This window comes from Tyto alba, unplaced genomic scaffold (genome assembly GCF_018691265.1).
Source record: "Tyto alba isolate M040663 unplaced genomic scaffold, T.alba_DEE_v4.0 Super-Scaffold_6, whole genome shotgun sequence".
NCBI lineage: Eukaryota > Metazoa > Chordata > Aves > Strigiformes > Tytonidae > Tyto > Tyto alba.
The window spans coordinates 52,767,140-52,788,126 of NW_024881327.1; the positions used below are offsets into that span (position 1 = coordinate 52,767,140).

The following is a 20,987-nucleotide window of genomic DNA, read 5'->3' on the forward strand; positions in this document are numbered from 1 at the left end:
TTCGGTTTTTGCTCGTATTAAAAAAGCCTTTTTAGAGAAGCAAGAACCGATGAATATGTTCAAATACCTGCCAAAACAACACAGATCCTATCGTAATCCAGTGAAAATGTAGGACAAAGATACGACCTGCACGCAGGCAGGAGCCTTCTCAAGAAAGCTTGTGGTCTGGATGTGTCTGTCAAGGCTTCTTGGTTGTTTGGGCTTGGAAGCCAGAAATTCAGTGGCCGGCTGGAACCCTGAAGCCGCTTGGATCGGCGGGATGCGCCTGAACTCCCACGAAGAGGAGCGAGCGGCCGTGGGCTGATGCTTCGCCGGGGCCAGTGCTGCCTGGTGTGGCTGGCCAGCCTGAACGGTCCCAACAAAACTGCTCGCGTGAGAGTGGTTTGTCTTGCGTGATGAAGCCAGCTGTGGACGTGGCTCTGGCTGGAGTGAAAGAGTCGAACAGCGCTTTCCTTCCAGAGCGAATTCCCGTCGGAGTGGGACAGCGAGGTCCACAGCTGAGGTCGTGGGACTTGTTCTGCTGTTCCAGGCAGTGGGGGCTGTTAGGCAAAAGGCAGAGCTGGACGTTGGGGTGCCAGAGGTGTCCATCACTCTGAGCCTCTTAACTCTTGTGGGCCACCGGAAAGGCATTTTGGGGTGAGTGGTTTTTCACTCTAAAACTGGGGTTATGAAATAGCCGATGTTAGCTGGAAGGGCTTGAGCACCCTTTTGTGCTGTTACGGGTTGCTTTTTAAAGTGTTTCATTATACATCACTTACTGATTCATGTCACAGGTCCAAAGCATTCAGATTTGGATTATGTGGGAGGAAACGAACGCATGAAGCCTATACAAAGCTGTCCACTCAGATGTATTGCTAGATTTCTGGGCTTTGTTTTCACTGATCACATTCACTTGTCAGAAGTTACTGTCCTCTTTTCGTCGGCCGTTTCAGCAATGTCACACATTTATTCTAGCTCAGACTTAGCGCAGGGTATAATATTGCCAGACCAGGGAGCTTGCATTTGCAGAACGCAGGTTAAGAAGACTTCAGAGTTTAGATCTGAAACCTCGATTGCGTCCTAAAAGGTTCTGCATGTGTAATTGGAAACCTTGGCATCCCAGACACCGTAACGCTCCCAGGTCTGGTGGCACCTCTGAGCAGACGTCATGGTGGTCTCAAATCAAAACTGGCTGAACTGAAAACACTGTTACTGGAGGAGGGGAAGGAGGGTGGGAGGTAGAGACAGACCCACTAGCAAACGTTTGCCACCTCTCCTAAAGAGAACAAGCGGGAATCATAGAATTATAGAATGGTTTGGGTTGGAAGGGACCTTTAGAGGTCATCTAGTTCCAACCCCACTGCAGTGAGCAGGGACATCTTCAAGTAGATCAGGTTGCTCAGAGCCTCGTCCAGCCTGACCTTGAATCCTGCCTTTCCTAGCCAGGGACGATTTGCGCTGGCTCATCGCTACCTGATCTGCCAGGGCTTCGGAGTCGGTCCCAACTTACCCCACTGGATAGGAGAGTTCCACTGAGCCATGGCTGGGTTAGCCCAGGTTTTTCCACCGCAGTTATTTTCATGATCCCAGCAGGTTTACAGGAAGGGTAGGAGGGAAGTGTCTCTGATGATGTGCAAAACCTGCAGTGAGAAACAAGGGCAGGCTCATCTTCTCCCCAAACCTGAGGCCACCAGGCTTGCCTTGGGCTTGGGTAAACAGTTGTGTTCAGAGAAATTGAGGGCATTGTTCAAAAATGCTGTGCTGTACTAGCAGTAGAGGATGTGGCGTGGGGGCGGCTTCGGAGGAAATTCAGCTCTCCAAAGCAGCAGAGGAGCCGCCGCCGCGCGTAGCAGCTCCGCTCCCAGCAGCGGGTCAGAAGCTGTGTTTTTGGGATTCCTGCCAAGAGACGTTTCTTGGAAACTCTTCCACGTGCAGCGCGAACAGCAGGACGGGAGGTCTTGATTTGAACTCTAGATGATAAAAAAACCACTGAGGTTTTGGCAGGGCTGTGTGGTTGGATGCCTTGTTCTTGGCCTTTCACGTCTGGGTGTATAGGTGAGCCCCTGCCTGAGCTGGCTCAGAAACTTCCTCTGACTTCGTAGCAAGCTGGATTTTCCACTGAATAGGAAAGTTTTCTAAGAGTGAAACAACTCTCTGTTTTTTTGGATGGAATTCTCCAACCTGGTGGCTATACCCAGTCTATTTTTCTCAGTCAAACTAGTGCTGAACCTGCCCTGCAGGGTCATTAATTTTTCTTAAAGCTGACGTTCTTCTTCTGTGTTTGCCCTCCGTGACATGTAGTCTTGCTGCTCGCATTACCTCTTAACCCATAAGAGAGAATGGTAGTGTAGGTCATCTGCCTGTGACTCACCGAGACCCCTGATTGACTAAAAACTATTTTTTTTCTGGTAAATCTCATTTTGAGCAGAAGGGGAGAGGTGGGAATAGATATGTAATCTGTGACTAGATCCGGCACCAATTTCTTCAGTACGAATCCATAAGTGCTGCTGCAGTCAAAGTAACACTGATCATTATTATTTGCCTTTAAATTCCCCCAAATTACTCTCAGTTCCCTGTCATGTAGAGGTTTACAGGCTCATAACGTACGGCAAGACATGGAGGGAGGAGGGGAAACTGGCTTACTGTGGTCCTTGCAAGGCAACTTACGTGCTCACATCTTGGGGTGTATGGTCATGCAGGCAGCAGCAGTGTTTAGAGATTTCATTCCGACTCCCCCAGCTGCTGCTAGGGAATTTCAGAAGAATAAAGGAAAATGAACAAAACTGTGGGTGTAGCCTGGAGTGCCAATTAGTCTTTAGCCTCGGTCAGACTTTCCTTGGTCTGTTTGCTGTATATGTTCTCCATCACTTTCTCCAAATCCTGTCTTTCTGTTTTTCAGGAAACTTTAAAATTTATGTGGAGAAGGAAGGAAAATCTCTTCCTTACTTCCAAGGTCCAGATCAGAATCTTTTTTTTGAGATCCCTGTGAGAGCAATTTGTCAGAAACCATTGGGGGAAGCGGAGAGCTGAGCCTAGCAGAGCCAAGCTGAGCTTGAATGCTCTCTTAGTTTGAGCTTATCCATATCAGCAAGGTGCAGTGGGAGCAGAAATCTTATCGGTGACTGTACAGGATAAGAAGGAGAATTTCCCAAAGGTTAAGCTTCCTCCCTGAGTTTTGTTCTCTGAGGAGGCCCTGAGAAAAGCAGATACACTGGGAAGTTGGTAGCTCCAGACAAGTACGTGCATGCACCGGTGTGCATACCCACATGTACGTACACAGAGTGCTTTCCCAAATAGCCTAGAACCTGAGAAAATGGAGATAAAATCAAAAGACAATTGAAGTTAATTATGCTTTCAAGGCAATTGGAGATTGGTTGAAATCTTGTGGGATTTTTGAGGCCTCCCAGTGCAATTGCAGGCTGAGTTTGGGGAGGCAGGTTTGGTTGCTGTGGTCATCAGTGTCTCAGTTGTGATTGTCACCTATTTCTGGTGTCAGACGACGGCAGCTTTTGGGTTATGGATGACACCGATGTCACCACCAAAACACAGTTATCTTCTCATTGCAAATTCTTCTTTGTCACTTGGCTACGTGCTAGATGATTCCTTTCATGGTGAAGGAAGCCCACCCTTGCTCTTTAAACTGCACAGCACAAATTTGGATTCCATATAAGTTTGGGGTTTAGATTGAAAACCAACAAAAAAAGCATTTTGACATGTGACTGAACTTCTGTTGTTCATCCACCCATGTGCTTTCCCCTTTCTTTTCATCCTCACCAGAATCTGGCCTGCATTTTGTGTTTTGGGCAACGGTGAGGTTGCTGGCCTGACTTTGAACTTAATGAACTTTTCCAAAGAGCCTTTGGAAAAAGCCACATTCCAAGAAGTCTTGGATATCTCTTTGATTTACAGAGGAATTGGGATATGACCGAACTCTTACAAATGCCAGATGTTGGACACTCGGGGGTTTACAGGTGAGCTGGTATGGAGTAACAGACTTAGAAACGCATCACGATGCTTAAATGTTTTGCTTCCTGTGATGTGATCTTGAAAAACAAAAGGAAGAGGCTTTCTTTAACTCTGGAAGAACCAAAGTCTTTTAGGATCTAGCAATGGGAGACCACAAAATACACAAAGCTGTATGGAACAGTATTTCTTGCTATGCCCTTCTGCACCTGTGTGAACTTAGGCCAAGAGGTGCTCCACTAGCATCACAGTTTTGCCTGACCTAACCTTTGGGTCTACAAGCACGTTATAACGAAGTACCATCAAACACATTATTATGTGAAATTGCACTGCACATTTTTTGGTATGTTCATGTGAGCATTTGTTTAGAATTGTACTTCACCAGTGGAAGCACATGATATCATTAAAAAGATAACACATGCCTGGTTTTATTCCCTTAAGATGGAAGATCTTTCTTCAAAGAATCATGAAGAAACCAAGACAGTGCCTCATAGCCAGTATTAAAGAAAAAATAATAATAATAATAATAAAAAAAAAGTCTTTGGAATGGTCTTTCCCTCTGGCATCTTCACTCAGGTTCTGCAATCAGTAATTCAAAAGAGGTTTTGTGGAAAGGAGAGGCGAGATGCAGGAGTTGATATGAGTTCCCCAAGGGTGAGAACTTCTAGAGCTGGGACCTGAACATTAATCTCTTTAATTTCAGCTCAGTGCTTCACTATGAGGTCATTATTCTGTTTGATTAATCTGCACAATGCCTCTAAAGCCTCTAAAGCTATAATGCTACATATGCATTGAAGAATCCTACTGCAAGTCCTCGTCTGGGTATGTAGCAGCCTCTTGCTACCTACCCCCGGCACCTTTTTGCTTGAACTTTGAAAACAAGGAGGTAATCTCTAGGCTTGGTTGATCTTACTCTGATCTGATCATCAGGGCTGATGTGTTGCTAGTGTTCATTGGGGAGCATTGTTTCCAAAAGGGACAAAGAGTTCTTAGTGCAAAAATTAGCTAAAATGCTAATATTTGGTAGGTACGGGTACGACTGTAGCGATGACAGTGTCGTTCATATTTTTCATATAACGATGAGTAAAGTGCTGTGTTCTTAAGCTTAATTTCCTAAAGATAGGAGAGCAGTAACAGGACACAGTCTACATTTATCAGCCCCTCCACCCCAAGTAACCTTTTGAACCACTGAGCAATTTCAGCCACTTTTGAGAAACTTCCAAGTCTTCAAATCTTGCAAGTTCTGTGAAAACTGAGCAGCAGGGGGACTAAGTGGAGAGATCGTAAGACTCGATAGAAAGTCTGCAGTGTAAATTTGCTTCTTAGGTCATCCGTGTTTGATTTGTAGGACGATGCCAGCTCCTCGGCTGAGGTCACGGTATTGCCAAAGCCTCACGTGCGATGCTGGGCAGTTGTTTGACCCCTCTGCCGCATCACCAGCCCATCGCACGCACGGATGACTTCATCTCTGTTCACTTTTTTTCCGGGCATTAGCAGATTTCCCGGCAGCACCTCACACATCTAAAACGCTGCAGAAGTGCCGTCAGCGCCCCACGCCCGGAGACCCACGAGTATCTAATGCATCACGTTGCAAACTGCGAAATCGAAGATTCATCCCCACTTTAATGCTTTAGGGCGGGAAGCGGCAGAACTAATGCAGCTCAGCATACTAATGAGGGGACGTATTTATCGTTAAGTGCTGAGCTGTTGGAGAATGGCTGGCGTTCAGCTTCACCCTTGAAACCTTTCTGGGAGGCTGGTCTTCCTCTCGGGTTGAGCCTGGCGGCGTCCTCGGCAAACCACCGACATCGCAGCTCAACTGGCAGCGGCAGGAGAAAAAAAACCCAGCTTGATGACTTTCAGGGAAATGGCCCAGAAAATGAAACCCTCTATATAATTTATAAAAGACCTTAAGTAAGAGAGGAAGAGGGATTGATGTGGAAATGATTGTTCTTCCTGGGGATAAAGTGAAGATGAAACCGAGAAGAGATGTAAGCTGGCAGGTTACCAGGGGGGATAAAAGTGAGGTGCTGACAGCTTGTGGTATCGCTTGGGGACATCAGAAACGTTGGCATTTTCCTTTTGGAGAACCCCTTCTCCAGCACTGTCTATTTAGATCACTGTCGTCGGTTAATTTTAATTGGAAAATATCAATATGAGTGAAAGCGTCACTTTTAACCTTCCTTACGCTTGGTAGGAAAGGATTTAGAGCTAAAAGCTGAGATTGGTGTTACCTGGAAATACTGAATGGAGCAGAATACTTCATTGAGATGAAATATGGCTTTATAAAGACAAGACTTCAAAAACCATTGAGTTTGCCAGGTACTACAGCATTAGGGGGCTCACTGGAAGGGAGGTAGCGCTTACGCTCTTCAGATTTGTAATCTGGGCAGTTTAAATTCTGTGTGTAGAAAGGGGGGGGGGGGGGGGGGAATACTGGGGAGAATTTTGCTTGCAGCGATGGCTTCCACCAGGAGGGAAAAATGCTGTGGACAGAGAACTCATCCAAGAGGGTGTGGTGGTTTCTGTGAATTTGAGGTAATTTCACACCAGCCCCTGGAGGCTGTCCAGGTTCAAAATGGCAAACCTCTGAATTAGGTGTGATGTAATAGCCAAATTACTTAAAACCAGAATGGCCTCCTGAATATCTGTCCTCTTGACTTAGATGGAGGGCCTGCAAGAGCGAAGATGGTTTTAGTTTAGATGCCCTTAGCTGCGAAATGTGCATCAAAAATCCCAAACGTGCAAATTCTGCTCTAATTGCTTGACATCTAGCTTGTATATCCCTGGGATGATCTTGATTTGTTTCCACTGAGAACGTGAAATTCCTGCTGAACCGCACGGTACAGAACTCTGAGCAGCGTGTTGACACGGCGTTGATTGGAAACCCAAAGAGTTTTAAGAGCCTGATGGGAAATTACAGCAAACAAGGGCTGTTGGCAACCAACTTCCAAATCTAAATCCTCCATGGGCACAATACACTACAATTATAGCAGCTTTCCCAGGTCAGGAAACAAATGCTGTGACTGCTGTATTCCTGTGTGTGATATTTATGACACACAATGTTATCTTTCTAATTGTTACGTATGCTTTTTAGTAGTGCAATTAGGGTGGGGCTAAGGTTAATGGTAATGTTAATCGTTTTCGTGTTCTTAATTTAGACTCTGAATGCTGTCGTTCAGCAGGGAGTGCGTAACAAAAATTATTCATGCTATTGTACTGCTGTCACATCTGTGGTGTAGGGAGATGGCTACAGCACAGCCTAAATCAGCCGAGATCACCGCAAGTCTTGGATTTACCCACTGAAAAGCTCATTCACTTAAGCTTTGGCATTTTCTCCTGCTTATACCATGTTGGAAAGGCCTGAGGGTCTTAATGGATAGACTTGCTCTGAAACCAAACCTTGTTTTTGGAGGTGTGTGTCTGTAGAGACTTCCATCCAGCTAAGCTTCAGCTGAGGGAGAGAAACTATTTACCATGTAGTTGTTCAGACAAACTCACCTCTGACATAATAACTTTGATTCGCCAAAGATTTCTCTTTTCTGAAATGTATTCTGGAAATGCAGTGGAAACTAGTGCAGAGTCCATGGGTATGTGGTTATAGGGCATTTTTTCTTTCCCACTAACTTCCATGAGTTGGGATGTGTCTGGCTACAGTTTTTATACAAAATGCCAAACTCAAAATATCAAAAAATGACAAAAATTTAAAAAAAAAAAAAAAAAAGGCACAAAAAAAACAAAACCAAAACAACCAACGCCTGAACTCCTTCAACTTCTTTTGTTTAGTGACCACTCCTAAAATGCTTTTGCTCGCCAAAGTTATGGAAATAGGCACCCGATGCAGTCTGTGTATTGGTTGAAGGGCCCGATGACAAACAGCTCAATGCAAAATGGAAAAAAAATAGGAGATTGGGTTTTTTAATTCTGCAGTGTCTAGTGAGAGTAGCGGAAGATGAGGAGAATTACAGCTATCTTCAGGTCCTGCTGCTGCTGGTGGATCTCATGCTGCTGTAGCCTTTATCGGAGGGAAAGGTAAAATGCTGGGATCCTCAGCTTCTTGACAGGTTGAAATGCTTATTTTTGCACTAATTTAAAGTTAAAAAAGATATTAAGTGCCAGTTTCTTTTTCTAGAAACTGAAATGTCACGGCCATCTTTAGGTAGTTACAGAAGAAAAACAAGCAACCACTTTGCAGAAGATCAAACTTCTTTTTTTTCATGTTGTTCTCAGTTCACAAATAAAAAGCTCATTTGCTAAAGGCCATTTGCTTTTGCTGCAAGCAGACCAAAGAGCTCAGGAAGCACCAGAGGGCTGGCTTAAAAAAACTTCTGAGAGTGCTCTTCGTGTTGTACTTCCTCAGTTCAGGAGTCCAAGTCTTTCACAAAACTGAGAAGCATCCCAAGGGGCCGCAGCCATCCTGGGGTGATGGATTGAATGACTTAAGTATCTTTTTTTTGGTCTCATTTCTGACTGTAGCTTTAATTTATTGCCTCCTCTGTAAACCACAGATATGTTTGTTATTTGCAATTACATGGTAAAAAGAAAAAAAAAAAAAAAAGTGCTTTATTTGGATTTTTAAGTCATTCTTTCTCTTTGCCTTGGTGTTTGTTGCAATGAAATGCTTTTATGAGGCTTGCAGAGAGAGCTGAGTTGAAAAAGCTTCTCAACAGGACACATGACGGGCAGCAGTGATGCAAGCCCAAGGAAAGATAAGAATGAAGTTTTATCTCTTCATTGAGACTGCTTAGTGCAACATTCACCCACATCAATTTTGTATGTTGAATAGTTTCAAACAGTAGCTTTTTTTTTTTTTTTTCTCACCCTAGAAACCCTCCTATCTTAATTTGAACTTCAGTTTCTCTTTTAAAAAAATATCTCCATGATGGGCACCTCACGGTTGGATGATGACAGTCACCATACACACATACCTCAATTCAGCAACAAGCCTGCTTGTTTGTCACTTAATACAACTTCAAAATGTTTACACTGAAGTTTTCCTGCATACATAATATTTTCTCTGTTTTACTCCACTGAATCTCATTAAATTTTCATTTTCAGAGTGGGGAAAAACTTGTGGTCCAACACTGATTACTGAGGAAATACTTTCAACAAATATAGCAAGCGGCCTTTCATCTTGGCTTCTCATCTGTCAATCTCTTATAAAAGCAGAAAGCTGTGTGTTACCTGGGTGATTTCCATAAGTGCATGAAGCGTGTATGAAAGGTTCGTCACTGCCCAAAGAAGATGCAATGTTTTGTTTAACCAAAAAGCTTTGTTCACCTTTGTGCAGAGGAGGCCACGGAGATGCTGGGGGGGCTGGAGCAGCTCCCCTGGGGGGCCGGGCTGAGAGAGTTGGGGGGGTTCAGCCTGGAGAAGAGAAGGCTCCGGGGAGCCCTTCGAGCGGCCTCCCAGGGCTTAAAGGGGGGACAGGAGAGGGGGTGGGGGTAGGACAATTGTTTAAACTGAAAAAGGGTAGGTTTAGGTTATATATAAGGCAGAAATTGTTCCCTGTGCGGGGGGTGAGGCGCTGTCCCAGGGTGCCCAGAGCAGCTGTGGCTGCCCCCTCCCTGGAAGGGTTCAAGGCCAGGTTGGACGGGGCTGGGAGCCCCCTGGGCTGGGGGCAGGGGGCCCTGCCCGGGGCAGGGGGGGGCACTGGGTGACTTTTAAAGGTCTTTTCCCACCCAAACCAGTCTGTGATTCTTGTTGAATTCTGTTCCGAAGAGCGTAGTTACCAACCGCAGCTTTCAGGCGGTACTGATGTCCGGAAGGTCTGCTGTCTGCATTTCGGACTGTGGTGCAGAAGGTATCTCATCCACGATGTGGTGGAGTCGTAGGATCAGTGAATGTAGCAACTGGACATGGGAAAAATGGAAAAAATTAAAATGTTCATGAATATTTTATTAAATTTAAAAAATGCAGCCCATTGATTGTTTTCCTATAATTACTTTCTGTCTGCGTGAAAATAACATATGCCAACATGAACCCCAGTGGCAGTGGGGGATAGATTGAGTGGGGAAAAAAAATGAAATTATCTCTTGATCAGTATTACATCAGCTCAGTAATAATATTTTGATCAGGAAAACCATTGCACTGTGCCCCCGAAGATGCACAGGCTTCCTTGTGCTTCCTGTGTCATCTAGAGATGTTTAAGGAAGGTTGAATACTGTGTGGCTTAAAAATACCAAATCTCTAAGACCTCACCTTTTTATTTCTCTAGCCCCAGTGCCTGGAAGGAAGCTGGGAACTCTTCACTATAAAATGATACTGCTGCCTCTGACTTGCTCTGGCCACCTTTCACGTAGGAGAGAACAAGTTCTGAGCAGGGTCAACTGTATCAAAAGGCCCTTGAGTTAAAGGGTTATCAACACCGGGGGTCGGGGTGGTCTCAGGGCTGCAGCTACGGCTGCTGCTGCTGTTTGTGTTTATCCTGGGCATGGAGATGTAGCTCCAATCACAGAATCAGACTGGTTTGGGTTGGAAGGGCCCTTAAACATCATCCAGTGCCCCCCCCTGCCCCGGGCAGGGCCCCCTGCCCCCAGCCCAGGGGGCTCCCAGCCCCGTCCAACCTGGCCTTGAACCCTTCCAGGGAGGGGGCAGCCACAGCTGCTCTGGGCACCCTGGGCCAGCGCCTCACCCCCCGCACAGGGAACAATTTCTGCCTTATATATAACCTAAACCTACTCTCTTTCAGCTTAAAACCGTCCCCCCTCGTCCCATCCCCACCCCCTGACCCAGAGTCCCTCCCCCCCTCTCCTGTCCCCCCTTTAAGCCCTGGGAGGCCGCTCGAGGGGCTCCCCGGAGCCTTCTCTTCTCCAGGCTGAACCCCCCCAACTCTCTCAGCCCGGCCCCCCAGGGGAGCTGCTCCAGCCCCCCCAGCATCTCCGTGGCCTCCTCTGGCCCCGCTCGAGCAGCTCCGTGTCCTTCTGCTGTTGGGGGCCCCCGAGCTGGCCCCAGCACTGCAGGGGGGTCTCCCCAGCACAGAGCAGAGGGGGGCAATCCCCCCCCTGGCCCTGCTGCCCACACTTCTCATTAGACATCCCAGCCGTCGCCCTGTGCCCTCAGCCCTGTCTTCACCCTGGTTGGGGGCTCCTCTCAGAACTCCGCGTGGTGGGAAGTAGAATAAAGCAGTTTTTCCCCAGGTTTTCCCCCTTGGGACATGGGCTGGATGGAAGCCTGGAGGGGCAGCCCGTGCAGGGCTCTGCAGTCCGTCTCAGCGAGGATGAGGACCGACCCTCTGCCCTGCTGCTACGACACGTGCCGTCAGGGTTGCCTCTCGCCCGTGCTCTCGTATCAGTGTGAGAGTAGCAGCACCCAGACCTTCAGGCAGCAAGGGGCCCCATGGAAATAATTTCATTTTTTTAGGGGGCAGACTAATCGCTTCTCCAAGAATGCCATAGTTTGAACATCTGGGCGTAGCCCTACAATTCCTGGCTTTCATGAACTCAGCCCAGGCTGCCTTCCACACCTCTGTGAAACGAGGAGTGGATTGACTACATCAGAGGAGATACGCTGTGTGCAAGAGGTGGTAGATGAGAGCTGCGGGGTGCAGGTCCCTTGTACCTCTCAGCCTTTCCCTGACCACACTCCCCATGCTCCCTGCCTGCTGCAGAGAGCTGCCTGCTGGTGATGAAGGCCTTTCTCCTCATCTCTCCATCCCATGGCTCACGAGGCAGTGGTACCTAAGTGGTACGGCACGGTGGATCGTGGCTTCTTGCCATCAACCTCACCGGTGACCTCAGGAAAGTCCCTCTCCCTGCTGCTGCTAAAATTGAGAATAAAAGGCAGTATCTTAAAAAAAAAAAAAAAAGAAAGTTCTGAAAGTGATACTTGCATGTAGCAGTTTTGTTCTAGGTGATGATATTATATCTCTGGAAGCTCTCTGCACTCCTGATGCCCTTCTCATCCTCTGAAATCCAAAGGCTGTTGTGCAGCATTTAGCAAAGGACTGCATTGCACGGGTCTTTTGGCAGCGTGGGTTTCCAGTCATTATGTAGTTAATCATCAGGCTACAGCTAAAGGGAAAGAGAAACCCTTTGCTCATAAAATGGGTGGAAAAGGGATCAGGTTTTGCATAAATCAAAAGATTTATGCAGCAGCGTGGTGTCGTCGGTTGAAAAATTCACAGGGTCCTCAAAGAGAATGGGAACAGGAGTGCTGAGCAGCATAGGATTGTACTTAAAAAAAAAAAAAAAAAAGTTTGCCTTTGCTTTTTTTTGGGGATGTTAGAGAAAATTGTGTGGGCGGAAGTAGTGGTAGAGTGTACGCACCTATGTCAGGAAAGCTTCTGATAATTTTCACCAAATATTTTCACGGTGAATTGAGATCACAGGGGGAGATAAATTGATACAGCTCTCAAAATGCCGAAGGTTCCCTTGCAAAGGGCGGTGGACTGGATTTCTGGACTTCGAGGGAGCAGCCGTGGGGGAGTTATCAGGAAGCTGAAGCGATAAATCCAGGATTACAGCTCGGATGTTTGCTGATGGTAAACAGACCCGTGAGATGTGCAACGGCGGCTGGAAAATCTGTGAGCGCCGATGCTGGGTACGGTACAGATATCCACGAATTGGTTAAAAAAAAAAAAAAAAAAAAAAAAGTCAAACCCTCAGCGCTTAAACTAGTTCTGCAGGCAGAAGAGGTGGAGATGCCAAAATTGGGAGGAGCTTTGATACCCGGTGATGAAAAGCTGTTTCCTGAGTCGGAGGCTGGGAGGATGGAGCCTGTAGGTTAGAGTAACACGGGGACGCTGGCTTTCCTATTGCCGACTGCGTTCCCTTTTCACTGGGTGATATTTATTATTTCACTTGGGTTATAACTTCCTCGTCGGCTCATGGGGGTGTGGGAGGGGGAAGGAAATGACACTTGCTTTCTTTACAGGACGTTTCGAAGATCTGCAGATTAAAGGCTGGCTGTAAGAGCTAGGTGTTACCGGAGACGGTAGAAATAACACACTTCAGAGAAAATTCTTGCAGGTACGTCAGGTGAAGTAATCTGAAACCTGGCATTCGGGGTGCGGCAGAGGAAGATTGCAACCCGTCCAGTTTTGCTTTGTCATGTAACACACCGTGAAAAAAAGGGCCTGTTGCTTTTTTTAACTTTTATTAAAAAAAAAAAAAAAAAAAAAAAAAAAAAAAAAAAAAAAACTTGTAGTGCCTTGGTGGTTTTCAGGCGCTCCCAAGCTCCTGCTCCTGCCTGGTGGGAGTTGGAGGTGGCTGTGCTTTGTTTGCACGGTTGCTTTCAGAGCCCTGTTTCCCTTCACACAGTTGCAATCAGGCAGGAAACGGGTTTTTTTGTCCACTGAGCCAGCCCGGTTTTCTCGACAGCGAAAGCTCCCTCTTTGCTTTCTCCCTGGGTCCTGCTGGGAAGGTCTCCAGCTCTGCTCACCCCCCACGCTTGTCCGTGTAATTCCTCCGGAGAGATACCAAGCCAAAGCTTTCAACCACTTCTCACCTGGCTCTGGGTGATGCTCCTTGTAGTTATTTCTACCTTACACCTCAGAAAAAAAAAAAAAAAAATCAAACACCCTCGCCTCTTCCTTTTCATATCACTGTACAAAATGTGGCTGTCACACCCACCGGCTTCCTTTCAGGTTTTACCCGGCGCTGGGCTCCGGGTGCCTTGAATAAAGCGTTTTGTGCTGGGACGTGGCAGCGGCAGGCTTTCCTACTGGCATGACCAGACTCTCAATGTGACATTCAGAGCTGTAAAACACTTCCTGACAATAGCTGGTGTTGTTCAAAGAGCGGCATAAATAATTGAGGGGATTTATATTTTTTTTTTTTTTTTTTTGCAAGAAGAATACCATCTCCCCAAGCTGGCTGGGGAGGCAGCCAGCTTTTTTTTTTTGTTTGTTTGTTTGCATGCACGGCACTGGCGGGGGGAAGTGTTGCGATGTGCAAGGGAATCTCTGGAAAGGGGTGGCATTGAAAGGGGGAACTTCTAGAAGGGTTATCATCTAGAAGGTTTTCATCATCGTGGTGCTGGGCTGCCTCTTAAAAAAGGTGTTGGGACCTCTGTTCTCTTCAGTGTCTGTCTTTATACAGAATAAAATAATTCCATCAGCTAGGTTTTGGTGTGTTTGTAGCCTGACAGGCTGACTTTGTGGCCCAGGCTTTAGTTGCTGGTGGGATACCTGGGAAGACAGGCTCACGGAGTGGTTCAGGTGCCTCAGGAGGTCTCCAGTCCAACCTCCTGCTCCAAGCTGGGTCTGCTGGGAGGCTGAACCAGGCTGCCTTAAGGTTTTTTTTTTTTTTTCCAGTTGGATCTTGAAAACCTCCAGGGACGGAGGTGACACAACCACTCCGGGCAACCCCCGTGCCTGACCTCACGGTGGGAAAGCTTCTCCCCACAGTTTGAACATTTCTTGTTTCATCTTCTGCCCATTGTCTCGTGTCCTCCTTCAACAGCCTGTGTCCAGCACTACAGGTATATTTAGTTTCTGTGGAGAACCTGACCTCCTTGAAGATGCTGGGAAGCTGCACTTCTCACTGCTGCTGGTAGCTGAGTGTGCCCAGGGGGAAAAAAGGGACAAATACACGGGTATTTGTGCAGCTACCACCTACCTCAAGTTTTTCCTTGTCTTTCCATGTGCACCCGGGTCCGTCGCACCTCCGTTGGGTTCATAGATCAAAAGCAGAGGGGAAAAGTCTTCGTTTAATCTTTGGCTTTCTCAGTTTAGAATCAGATGAATTAGAATTAAAAATAAAAATTTGTTGAATCTGGCTTAGCAATTCAGCGAAATTTGATCCCAGGTCATTAGCCCATGTGTCTGGTGACACGCCTCTTCCGAAATTTCAGTAGAAAATAGGTATTTCTAAGATTTTTTGCTTCCAGTCTCGACATGAATGGCTTTCAATCCATCTAGTGCATGATGTGATACTGGCATTATTTTGTTAGTCGACTTTTCAGTGCTGTCACCTGAACATGGGGCAGAGCAGCTGCTGATTTCATCCTTTTCTCTTCAACGTGATTTTTCTGTTCTTTCTTGTAATTCTTTCAAAAAATCAAGAACATCGGCACTAGAGCAGCTTCTTTCTCCGTAATTTCGCCACTACTGTGGAAAAAAAGCGCTGAAATAAATGCATTTTGTACGGTGAATATGCAGAGGAAAAAGCTTTTGTGCAGACTGAAGCTGACCCCGACCTCATCTATTGGAATTGCGTCTTTGTAAAATCCGAATTAAAATATGCTTATTTTTAAAAAAAGAAGACTAAAAATCAACAAACCGTTCTAAAACGAAGCTTTAACTGAATTTCAAAACAGGCACTAGTTGTGGCCACTCTGCTCCGCACGTGACGTGGGTAGGAATGAGCCCGGGCAGCTGTGTCTCTGGGCTGGATTAGGCACAGTTGCTACTGGTTACTGCGCAGCCCGGCTCGGCTCGGCTCTGGCCGCGGGAGCCCGGCGGGGTGGCCAGGACCTGCCCCGAGCAGGGGGTGTCGGGGTACGGCTCGGACCTTCGCAGCCCGCACCCGGGCAGCATCCCTCCGTGTCCCTTAATGGCACCTAATGAGTTTGTCGGTGCTTAATAGGCCTTTGACCTCCAACAGCATCCAGAGGAGGGAGGCGTTTGCTTCTGGGATTTGCTTTAGGTTGAAATATTCTTACTTACTTTTTTTTTTTTTTTTTTTAAAGTCTCTTTACAAGATTGAGACTCCATAAAATCTGTTTTGGTTTTGTTTTGTTTTGTTTTTTTGGTTTTTTGTTTTTTGTTTTTTTTTTTTTTGCAAAGATGCAGTTTGATTTTTACCCCCCGCCGCTTGCACAGGCGGTTGTCGGTCCCGGAGCAAGCGACGGTGGATTTTTTTTCGTGAGATGTGAAACAAAAAGCGGCTCCCGGTTGGCGTGTGCTGCTTTCTGCTGTCAGGAGGGAAGCAGCAGCCTTGTTCGCAGCCCGTTCCTGCCCTTGCCTTCCTGGGACCCCACGGAACTGGCTCCTGCCAATCAACAACGCTTTGAAAACAAACACGTGGGATAAAGCTGCAAAATCGCTCCGAAAGCGAAAAAAAGCTCCAAAATTGTCAGCTCCGGAGCGGTGACTGCACAGCTGGGTTTGTTGATGGACAGACGTGCCCGCGTGCAAGCATTTTTGCACAATCATCCGTGCCTGCCTGAGGTGTGGCAGTGGGCACAGCAAAACAAAAACGCCAGCGGCAGAGGAGGTTCAAGCCCCCCGTGGCGGAGCTCGGGTTATTTTCCGCGTGAGAAGAACCCAAATGTGGGATCTCCTGGACCCCGTGCACTCTTTCTAGACTAAATCTGATAAAACCAGCTTTAAACTGCAGTTGCTCAGTGGGGAAAGGCACGGTGGTGTGTGGTCGCCTCCAGAGGCAATAACTGGCGGCTCCTGTGTACAGTTTATTCAGACGTTAATCCGGTTGCAGAGCTAAAGCACGCGGCGATGCCTGCACAGGGGGGGCCTTTTGCTGCGGGGCCAGATCTCCCCTCCCGATGCTGACCCGCCCGTCGCAGGCCGGGCGAAATGCATTCAGGTTTTATTTCACCCTGGCAGCATATTTTAAAATAAGGCTGGCGGCGGACTTGAGAAAAGGTGTTGAAGCAGTATTGGAGGTGTTAGCGCAGCATGGGGGGAAATGCAAGGATATAGAAATAGTAAGAGGTGGCTTTTGAGCGGCGATATATTTCAGAGAAGGCTCGGTGAACTGAGAACAGCTTTATGAAAAGCAGGCATTTGGAGGAAGCCCTCGAAGGTGGGCTCACCTCCTTGTAATGGGCTGCGTCGACACAAAACGCGTGGGCAACTTCCCATCTCCTAGTCGACTCCTCAGATACGCCTGACCTCGGAGCCTGGAAGAGGGGAGCAAAGTGCCCAAGTAAAAGAATCCTGGGCCTGGTTGTGCGGACCACAAAGGCTGCTTGTTTTCAGTGTTCTTCTCGGGTATTTGCTCATATCTCTGCGTCGTTGAGCGCCGTGCTTGAGCGAAACCAGCCGTGCCCTGGCGTCGGTAGGTGCCCCCGCTGTGGGTAGCTCTCAGGGCAGCATCTCGAGCCCTTCCAGAGCGATGACCTCCGCTTTATCCCTGTATACCTGGAATTATTCCTCAAGCCGTGTTGTGCAATCGGGAGCGTGATTCCACATGTTTTGTAAAAGCAGACGAGGATTTCAGGTGTTGGGTTGGAAAATCAAAGCCCCGTTTTGGGGGGAACAACTTGCGGTCTGACTATCCAGTTGGACAAGCTCAGCTTTCCCTGCAATTTAAATAGACTCTGCCAGAATTTTGATAGTGCCAGTCTCCATAACTACATTTTAACTCTTTACAAGCGTGCAGGGTTTCCAAGCCACTGTCACTCTCCTGTTTAAATGAGACAGCCTTAGAGAGAAAGAACAGCTTTAAATGTGAGCGCGCATCACCACCTTATTCCTCTAGAAAGTTTTTATGGCTGCAGTGTGTCATTTGGGATAATCCAGGATATTTCTGCACAGCTCAAGAAGGTCCTTCCTCCCCACCTGCCTTCTCAGAGCTTCTCCGTCCTGCGTGAAAGTGGGGATCTCCCTCTGAGCACAGTTTTTACCCTTATTCAGCCCAGAAATTCCTCTGCGTCTTTGAGATTGGCTATATGATATCTGTAACATCTTGGCACTTGAGTTCTGTTTTCTTGTTCTCAGTTTTGCTGGAACTTACATGCTTAGAAGTACAGCGGTTTCCTAACTAAATTCTACCAGAATAAACAGCATGTATAGGGCCTCCAGTTTATTCCGTATATCAGCAACGTTGGAGAAACAGCTGTTCAGATCAGGGAGAAAGTCTCTGAAAATCATTATCTCATTTATTAGAAGGGAAATAAGAGAAATAATCTGCTAATGCTTCAAGTGTCAGAGATAGAGAAGGGACTGTCTCAGTTTTGTTTTGTTATAGCGCTGTGGGAACACAAGTGCACTTAGTCCCAGCTGGAGCTGCTGCAAAACCTGCACCCTGGAAATTCCGGCAGCTTTGCTGTTGATTTACATGTATGCAGTCAAACCCCACGTGTACATTTGCTCGTCGGTTGTTATACTGCCACCGGTGAAAGTTTCTGCAGCAAAACCCTCATTTGAATAGTCACGGTTTAGGATGGTAAGGAAAACGGGGATAGATTAGGGTAAAACAATTTGGTTTTGTTAATGCTGCAGGCCAGTAGTGGAAATAGGAAATTAATCTCCTTTTTCCCAGGAGACTGTCTTACCTGGAGCACATGGCTCCCTAAGAGGTGGTAGATGGATTTCTTTTTTTTTCCTTAGGCTTGTGAAGAGTCTGGGATTTGGGAAGGAGCAGCTATATATCTCCAGAGTTAGATTTAAATGTCTTGTATCCTGTCTTATGAATGCCTGTTGCAGCTGGTGCTCCCGGGAGGCTGGACCCCTCAACACACAGGGTCTTGTGACGCTGTCCTGGACCCTGCGGCAGCCGGGAGAAGTTTCGCTGCTGAAGGATCTCCATCAGACCTGGTGGTGAGACTGTCCCTTGGCTACACTTGGACTTAGAGCAAAGCCAAGCTCCTGCTCTTGCCCCAATGCCTCCTGCTGCCGAGCCTGGAAGAGCATCTCAGGCACCGAGTGCCTGACCATCATTTGATCTGCAGAAACAGGTTTCACTTCCTTAGTGGCTAATGCAGCAAAAAGCATGATCTGAGGGGAAAAAAAAAAAAAAAAAACAACACGTTTAGCCTTGCCAGAGAAATTTCTTCCAGGGAAATCAACTGTTTAATCTGTCACCCTCATGCTTCCCGCACGCCCTCCCTCGGCGGGTTTGTCTGGTGGAGGGGGCAGGAGCCCCCGAGTTGGCTTTCGACAGGCAGGAGGTCCTTCTGGTCACCACCAGCCCGGGGGGTGCGATGCTGAGAGCTGCCCCAGCTGCCTAAAGCTGTATCTGGTCCAGCACTTGATGTAGCTGCTGCCAGTCACCCTACTTCTAACTTAAGAGACTTTCAGATTTGTCTGCATCGGTGTTTCTGAATTTGCAGCGCCGGTGCCGAGGGTGTCAGCGGAGGGCTGAGTAGTAGGCACCTTCGCTGCTAATTTTTTCTCTTAAAGTTTAGGTAATGAATCATATGAAACAAAGCATGGTATCTAAGGTAGGAATGGGATATCTGTGTGGAGAGGCAGCCTTGGTTGGTGCCTTACTTTCTCTTGGGTGAAGGTCAATGAGACCTTGGCAAATTCGCACGAAAAAAATGTGTGGTTTTAAATAAAAAACCAAACCCAGTCACTTATAGCAGCATTTGATGTTTTTAAACAAAAAATGCGGTGGTCGGAGAGGGCTTGCAGAGAACCAGCTGGCTTATTTTACTGTTGGATCGGGGTCTCCACTAATGAAACAAAACAGAAACCCCTGAAGAAAACCGAACTCTCCTGTGTTTGGTCATCTGAAGACTCTGGGAGATCACCATGATGGATTAAAGCGAAGCCTCACAGCTGCACGCAACATCTGGAACCACAGCCCCGGCAAAGATTTTTCCAGCCATGAGGAGGTCTCGTCCATGACTTTTGGCTTCACTTTCCATCTCCAATATGTCCAAAGGTTACAAAATTCCCATGGTAGGACTCCTCGTGCAGTGTTGCAGGGATCCTGCTACCGGCACGATGAGTCCCGCCGGTTTTGGCCTGCAGTCCACTGTATCTGTCTGACAGAAACGTCAAAAACTCTTGCAGAAAAAAATTGAGTCTTGGGTCTTTGCCTGTTTGAGGGAATTTGGGTGGTATGGACCAGGAGGTGGCTCATCCAGGGCTGCATCTCCAGAAATTTGCCCTACAGCCCCTTTGTAACGTAATAAAACCCTTAACAAGTTGCTTAATGCCTTCAAACCTGATGCACATAAACATTTGTGCCATAATTCTCCTGATCCTTAGGTCCTCTGAGTCCTCATGGACTGCAGCGGTGGTGGTGGTGGGTGCGTGTCAAAACTCTGAATTTCATCCATCCTAGAAGCTGCAACATTATTCTTTGGTGCAAAGTGCTGAGCAAACCACAAGAAGGAAAAGCCTGGTTTTACAGCATGCAAGGGGTCGGTCCCTTACCTTTTTGGAGTTACTGCTGGGGCAATGCCTATCAGACGTGAGTGTGTGTTGTTTCAGGCCATTTATAACTAAATACAGGCAAAAAAAAAAAAAAAAAAGATTGTTTGTTCTTCTATATAAAATTGAGTGGATTTATTTATTCACAAACTTTATTTCGACAGTGAATCTAAAATCAGAGCCTGAAAGTCAAGCATGAACACACTGAAGTGGTCCAATGCCAGTGACAGAAGTAAAAACCCCTCTTCTTTTGCTCTCGGCTGCTGTGGCCTAATTTTTTTCCCCCACATTCAGCTTTTCCTTTTGTTAAAAGCCTTATTCTGCGCTATTGTCATCCACCGGGGGTTTGTTTGACATTCAAGTGGAGCAGGACTGGGTCGAGGTGCCGCAAAGGTATATAATGGGGTGTCCTGATCAGCACTGATAAAAGATCTTGTGATGCAGATGACTGGCCCTTGGAAAGGGAACAGGGCTCTTGCGTTAAACCTGAGCCCAAAAAGAAAAAGGTGCTGGTGGAGCCAAGCGTTAACAACAGCCGTAAAGGAGCCCTTGCTTTTTGAGCAACGCGACTTGCTGTAGCTCTGAACTTGTGACCCGGAGGATTTTTCACGTTATCCCAGCTACAACAACGTTGTATTTATATCCGGAGCTCGGAGATCCATCTGTGCAGAGAAAGGAAGAAAACCCTATTGCTGTCCGATGCTAGAACCATTTTTAGAAATCTGTCTGGAGCTCGCTGCTTGGGCTGCTTCCTGAAGGGTTGCTCGGTGTCCCTGCCTCGGCTCTGCTGCCGGCAGGCTTGGGAATCGCCACCGAAACCACCACTTGACTCCCATCAGACCAGCTGAATGGCGAAGATCTGCCTTAAAAACAGCTCCTGGTTGCCTTCGAGCAGATAAAGCTCTGCCTGGTGACTCGGCGGACTTTGGGCTGGGGTTTGGCAAAATGACGGGCAGGAAAACCCAGCGTCTGGGTCACGAAACTGAAAGCTCTCCTGGCAGGAACGAGGAGGAGGTTTCCATCTTCGTGATTTGCG

The 20,987-nt window shown here is 47.2% G+C and overlaps 1 protein-coding gene across 3 annotated transcripts in view; it reads left to right on the plus strand.

Moving 5' to 3' along the window:
• The window catches only part of PTPRA (protein tyrosine phosphatase receptor type A), a 132,548-nt gene that overhangs the window by 30,422 nt on the left and 81,139 nt on the right, over positions 1-20,987 (plus strand). Inside the window, exon 1 of one of the 3 annotated variants that reach the window (XM_042808187.1) lies at positions 12,821-12,911. The exons of the other annotated variants lie outside the window; for them this stretch is intronic. The gene's annotated coding sequence lies outside the window, so the exon portion shown is untranslated. Of the gene's footprint in view, positions 1-12,820; positions 12,912-20,987 lie in introns of those variants that run through there. 3 annotated transcript variants of the gene reach the window in all.